The sequence below is a fragment of the Nilaparvata lugens genome, chromosome 1 (genome assembly GCF_014356525.2).
Source record: "Nilaparvata lugens isolate BPH chromosome 1, ASM1435652v1, whole genome shotgun sequence".
NCBI classification, from domain to species: domain Eukaryota; kingdom Metazoa; phylum Arthropoda; class Insecta; order Hemiptera; family Delphacidae; genus Nilaparvata; species Nilaparvata lugens.
The window spans coordinates 24624469-24632134 of NC_052504.1; positions in this window are offsets into that span (position 1 = coordinate 24624469).

Here is a 7666-nt window from a genome sequence, read left to right on the forward strand (position 1 = left end):
GATTGAACTCAGGAGATGAATTTTGTTCCGTCGAATGTTGTTATTGTGTTATTTTTATGTCTCCTCAAATATTTGTGTGTCACCTCACAAGCTTGTCATTCGATATATAACAGTCGCCGATGCGAAAACGATTCACAAGATATAATAATATTCAATCTGAAGCGAAATATGAATTTCGCGATCTCTGTCGAATACTTTCCAATTGAATGATCTCGACGCCTCACCAACAATTGCCTTCCCGCAAGATACATATCTACGTTCTACCCCTCGAGCGTCTCATTTCCATCGTCAACCCCCGGCTCAACCATCTCCTCAAATCCCCCCCCGCAACTAGGCCTGGCCAACCTCTTCTTGGCAGAGATGCCGTCATGCTGCTCCCACTCCTCCTCCTTCTGCTTCTCCTCCTCCTTCTCCATCTCATCCACCTTCACCACCATCCCATCCACCCCCTCATAACCAATCATTTGCCCTCGAAGTGCTTTTCCGTCCGATTAGCTACTGCAAGCTAGCCGGATATTGATGTGGAAGAAATTCGAGATTCCACGATAACTCCATGATTTTGCAATATCCTGGCGAAATTCTTCCAATCTGTATTATTTATTCGACTCGGGATCGCACAATATCGCGTTCCAATAATAAACTACTTGAACAATCAAAATAACAACAATTTCTCTCAATTATGGATAAATAGATTGATTGTTCTTAGTTATTAGTTATTTTCAATATGATTATTATTATAGTCAGAGATTCACGTGAAGTCTATACATATAGAGTTCATTCTCAAATAATATCTCCAGTTTGTGCACTGTAATCTGTACTGTTTATTGGATTTATTAAACCAGTGAGGGAAGAACACAGTTTTTTCTCTGTTATTATATTTTAATGTGAGTTCTATCCTTTCTTCCGTGATTATACATTATATTTTAATAATTTATGAAAAAAGTAAATTGGAAACTACAATTGATTGGGCCATTGCATTGTGATAACTTTTTCATCTATAGTAGCCTTATATAAATAGAGATACAAATCTCAGTACCCATTTAAAATGTCCGAGACGTGTTGTGATAAAATAATTCGAAAAGGGCACTGAGATTTGTATTTCTATTTATATTACAAGTAGCCCTAAACCGAAAAGAGACAGAGTAGCCTAAGTATGGATGATTGATGAATGATCCTCATACTTGAAAAAATACAATTTAATATGTAGAATCATTCCGTGAATGTCTAATTACAAATTTGATTTCAAGCCTAGTACATTTGCAAGGAATAAACTACAATTCTACGAACTTTCTTGATCAATACTCTACTTCAAACTTTTAATTCATCTATTCTTCGAATTCTATGATTAGAAAAAGTGAACTACGTAGAAGATTAATTTCTATTTAATCATTATCATTCGAATAATGCCTTTTTAGATAAATAATGTTCTAGGTGCTATTTAGATTAACTACAGAAGGCCTCATTGAAGCTAAATTCTACTGAATGATTGAAGAATCCGAACAACAATAAATGTTTGACCTCATAACACTTGAAAGTTTGACTCGACAAACGGAAGGTATCCCAGACTTGGCTGACTTGTGGGGCTCTGCTAGTTGCTGGTTGCCCTCAAACTATCAGCCCATGATCGAGTTAGGAGTTTGTAATGAGTTAATGAAAAGCCCATCTCCTGGTTTCTGGCGATGCCGCCATAGACGTTGTACGAAGTTTTGTCCTCAGCTAGCAGCAGCTTCTTGTTAATATTCCAGCAGAACGAACCGTAGCACTTCAACAATCGTCATGCCTCTCACCATTCCCACTTATTGTGCGGTCAACTTCCCATGATCTCTTCTATTATTGATGACATGGTGAGAACAAGTTCGCTGACTGACTCCATGAAAACACAATGACAATCTGCCCCCCTCTCTATAACGAGATCTAAAGGATGAATTATAGTACAATAATCATTATTACAATCACATCTAATGCTCAAGTTTCAAGAATCTAGATATTAGTGGAAATAGAGCTGCCGCATACCATTTCTCTCCACCCAATCAAAATTAACTATACAGAGCATTGAGTATATTATGAAAAGAGACAAATAAATAGGTTAGAACAGGTCAAACCGGTTTAGGCTAAAACAATAAGTTGAACAGTATCGTTACTCTATGATGAGGTACAGAGCATGAAAGTATTAGGATCGGACTAATCTGCCGGCCGTTAATTCGGCCGATTATTGTCGTCTATTGGAACCGTTTACGTTAGTCTAGTTCAGTAGTAGGCTGGTTGCCAATTATTGAATCAACTACTATCATAGCCACCAAAATGTTCCATAAACAATGATTATATTGAGATTTTGAAAACTGAATAAACAAATATCCACTAAATTAGTTAATCATTATAATAATCTTATCTTCAGATCCTTGTTCAGCAATCTTTGCCCACAGATTCCTTTGAACATCACGAAGATGATATTTGTCTCGCATATCCCACAATTGAAAATGCCCTTGAACCAAACTTATCAACTTTTCATTGTCCATAGTTAAAACTTTATAAAACAGAGCAAGCTCAGAAAACAAAAACAGACAAGACTGTGAAACAATTTTGAGGTTAGGATGATGTTGTTTCAGCTCGACTTCGTCCGGATAGAGCCGGAAAATCCCATTCAATTCCGATCGAAAACTTGATCGGCCGGAGACGGCCGTGCACGGACGTATGAACCTGTTGCAATGGATGAGCATAATTATTATATAGCTTTCTTTGTTGGGGGACCGATCGGACGAGTTCAGTAGTTTTCGGCCGATGCTAGTTTGGACGAAATCGGTTCCAGTTGTCGGCCCACCTTAGGCTGGCCACGCACCACTCATTTTTTCTAATCGACCGACATAATTATACAGTTATACTACTACAGTTATAGCACTGCAGTTCGAGTAGTTCTATTAAAATTCTAGGATATAAATATAATCTTAGTTCATTTTCCGTTCTTGAGGTAATCAGCGTAATTTTCTCAAAATGAAATAGAATATGCAAACATAGAACGGCTAATCTTTATCTTTACAAATCGCAAGAATGGCAATCGTGAGGGATGAGTGAATCTCCTTTTGCGTTAGCTCCGGACGAACCACCGACAAGTAATTTTTGAACTAATAAATTATTATTTTAGCAGAGAAGACTAAGGCCCGTAGGCAGATGCTCGGTTTAAACTGCGTCTAGCCTATCAATGGGCTAAACTCGAGTTTAGCGTGTGGGTGTGAACCCGTATGCCGATTTCATCTTGAACCAGTGTTAACGCCGCTCTAAAGTGAACGCCCAAATTTGGACGTCCAATCTAGCAATATTGGTAAACGGGATTAGAAGTGGGCCAGAACTGAACCTAACCCAACTTTTATGACTGGAAAATGTTGCTGTCATACATTATTCCAATTAATTGAAATGATAATTCACAAAATAGTGAAGTGTTCATACATGGCGTTCATTTTCAAGAACAGTTGTAAAAAATAATCAATACAGTTAATTCCTCAATCTATTATTTGAGACTTCATGAATCTAGTGAGATTCAATATTTGAACTGTCAGTATTCTCAATAAAAAAAAACAAACATCAATGCTCTCCTTTTAACCAATGCTGGCTGTTTACAATGAATCTCGAAAAGGGAAAATCTCAAGAGCTTGGAAAATAATTTTTTATTGTGAACATTCATTTCTCCCATACATCCTTGAACTATATTGATACTTACTCAATCATAATTGTTATGGTTATTGCAAAATTATTATTGTTCACGTTTTGTTCTGAATTATGATTTGATACATAAGGAATCAGGCCAGCAGTCTACTCATAGTTGGCTTCAACAAAGCTGTTTAATCTGAAAGTTCAATCCGTTTCTATCCAGGATACCGATTGGCGGTTCAAACGGCGTCCAAGTTTAAACGCGTTTACTCTAGACGCACTTTATACCGGGCTTCTGCATATGCCCCCAACCCAGAGAGCGATGCCCAGGAGGCGTGATTAACACGCGACGCGACCTGACACGACGTAACTCGAGTCTGCTAAATGAGTTCATATCGAATGATCATAAATATTTGTAACGTTATTTTTGTGAATAACGGTTTGCCTGGCTTGGCTGCAGTCGGTAAAGCATGAGTAAAAAATTATATGACTCTGGTTGTGGTTCTTAGAATATAAACTAGACCAAATTCTTACGGGCTCGCCCAGGAGCTCCCGCAGTTCACTGCTCTTGGACAATTTAGATAAATCTCTGGAACGTATTATTTCCAAAGATTTGATTATCAATGCTGAATATCGCTGACTAAACCAACTTGTTCGGTGAAGAATAAAGTCGGATGGTAATTTTCTTAATATTTCAATACTGATAACTCGATAAATAAATATGAGATTGGTCATGCATGGAAGTGGAGAAAAAAATAAAGGATACACCATAAAAAACTTGATACATATATTGTACAAGAAAATATCAACGAACAAATAAATGTAGAAATATATAGAGCAACAAGCAAAATAATAAAAATAAGAACAAATATATAAAAACAAATCACAGATTAGCTCACTAGTTCTTTAGCACGAAACGTTACCATGTGCTTTTAAATCATTAATCGTACGCATTTATTCTATGCAGCTCAGATATCGACTTGCTGCTGCTTGTCAATTTAAAAATCTCACTTTATATCTTCTTTCCAAAAATCATAAAAATAATCAATTGATAAATCATAAATCTCAAATATAATAACATGTATAGATCTCAGTATATTTCTCAATATATATCTCTCAGGGCTTAAGGTTCGGCCTCTGGTGGAATCAGATAAATTAATTTATCCAGTGAACAAGAGCTACATTTATATCTTTACAATTTGCTAATAGAATTAATGATTGAGTGAGCATATGTACATAATAATATTAAATTTAAATACTCCTTTAATCTGTGCATCTTTAGACATATAAATTTGATACAATTCTTATCCAAATAAAATATGTTTTTTGTACCTTTTTAAGACTCGCGCAAGTTTTATAATAATTTTTAATATTTATTACCTTCCCGACGAGCTAGCTTTTTATATTTGTTTCACTCGAAGCACTGAGGGCGCCCTAAATTTATATATTTCGATAATTTATCACTCACTTGCTGAATTTTCACAAGACGTTGGTGGCGATCCGAATTTCCTGGTCGTCCTGGATTTTTGGTGGCCGAAGTCGTCCTCTCCAAGGGAATAAATAAATATCTAATGACTTACGCTTTAATACAGCATCACTAAGTCTTATAAAAAATTAATTAATGAATTTATATTTTAAGTCTTCCAAACGTACAATTTAACAAAGAGGGACTTGTGCTCTATAAAATTTAGTGGCGTTCCATGGTCGTGTCTGGCAAGCAAGTAGGCAAGTCCTACCCTTATTTTCTACAATCCTATTTCCGACTTTCAAATTTGCATACATTTAAATATTCAGCTACTACGCCATTAAAAAGATCAAATAGTCCATGCCAATCTGCTAAATTATTATCTATATCTTAGGTATTATATTTTATAATTACTCGGACCATATCCGATATCCTTTATAAAAAATACTTATAGATAAATTTGAATCGGCTCTCTATTGCCGCCCATCGATTACTGTAATTTGATTGGTTCATGCAAATTCACAAATGTATCCATGCGCCTATGAATATCCTACTTCCTTAATATTCTTATTTATTTTTTGTTCATGCTCATTACAGATAATAAATATTTTTAAATGTTATAAGTTGTTTCCCCCTCTACAACAAGTAGCCATGTGCTTTCCAAATCCTCTGGTTGAATACTATTTGTTTACAACAAATTTTTGCCAAGGTGTCTGGCTAGATTTCACATTATACGGCTTCTTGATCGATTATTAGGTTGCCAACCAGTAGGTATTATAGCCTAACCTCAAATTTCCAATACTTTATATAATATAATAAATAGCAAATAAAATTCTTTTCTATTCGGCTGTTCTAATTTTAGCCATGGTACCCGTTATTATCTAATCTTTCACTTGTTGTTATCGCACTTGGCGATAATAGAATAGCTGTTCGCTCCAGACCTATAAAATTCTTTCAATTAGCGATTTTGCTTGCTTTAATACGTTACATAATGCTAACACATGTTAGCTCCGCACCAATGTGAAAATTATTAAAATAGTGACCCTCTGGGCTGGAGAACTCGCTCATGAACTGTTGTTTTGTAATATTTGAAACCCGCAACATTTAATCATACAGAGTTGGTGAAAATTATGGAGACAGCTGAATATTTCTTCCACAAGAATAATATTGACAGTTGTGGGTTCCTATTTGAAATGATAAATTACTCTTCATAAATTACTTTGTCGCTTCAACATCTTTGTCCCTCATCTAGCCTGCTCGGGTCACCTCATGTCACGTCGCATCGCGTCTCATTATGCGACTAGCCCAACTGAGTGATAAGATAGCAGCACATTCATTAAGGTTCAAGTTTGTGAGTCGCACTCAGCAAAGATCTTGAGAAATAAATTTTATATAAAGAGCAATCCAATCTTTCGAATCTGATTGAGAGAAAAAGGAGTCCTTAACACCATCGATTGAAGAGCCTTTTATCCGCTGCTCTAATCTACCTCGTCCTCCGGTAAGTTTTCCTCTCTTGTTTCAAGAATGATTGGAGTGATTCAAGATTCAATAGCAGTCTTTTCTCGAGAAATACCTCCGAAAAATAGCTAGATCGCGTTCATTTCTTATTCAGAATACTTGCACCAGACCAGAAGTCAGGAGGCGGGCGTTTCCTCTTCAAAAACGCTTCACTCGTTCTCACAATTTTCTTTCCGTATCTCAGTGATATGTCTTCGGATACAATCTTTATCAGCAGAGATTTTTTCATGAATAGTGAAGTGGATCGCTCAGCTTTATTAATTCTCACGCTGGATTCCTACCTTCTTGTACGCACAACTTGATCATAAATAATGAATTTAGGTACATCAAAGGAATCTTGTTCAATACTCGATGAAAACTAATATACATAATATAATCATTATGAATGTATAATGAATGAAAAAGTGCGAACTTAAATCAAAAGGAAAGTGGAGCTCAAAATATCCACCTCATTGATTCTTCATTGTATACTCTTGCCTGAAGATCCAATCTTTATAAACTCTTTGCAAGGATTTCAGTTTAGTTAAATGATAATCTAGAATACACAAGTAACGTGCAGAATAATGATGTCTAATATTGTTGTAGAAAAATATTCAAATCTCTTACTTGCTTATTAAAAAGCATATATGTTCCCAGATTAATCACCTTATCCAGTTTCTTACATAATATTAGCTTTAACAAGTTCTCTCCATTATGCAACAAAGAAAAAACTCCAGTAACACAACATTTTCAATCATCTGTCTGAATTTGATTGAAGCATGATTGTTCATTTTTCATTGCCTGAAATTTGATCTGAGACTTTATGAAATGATAAGAAAAGTTCCATCATAGAAGCTTAGTATTTATAGTTCCAGGAAGACAGCATTCATGCTTCAATTATGATATGAAAGTTCAGCTCCTTGTTTCAGTCAAGTCTCCCGATGGACCAATATGTTTTATCTTTCGTTGGCTGCTTCAAAATCCCTCAGGGCGAGTCAGTCGATTTCTACGCAATGCCTTCAGACGCTCTTAGTCATCAAATATTTTCCAGTCCGTTGAGAA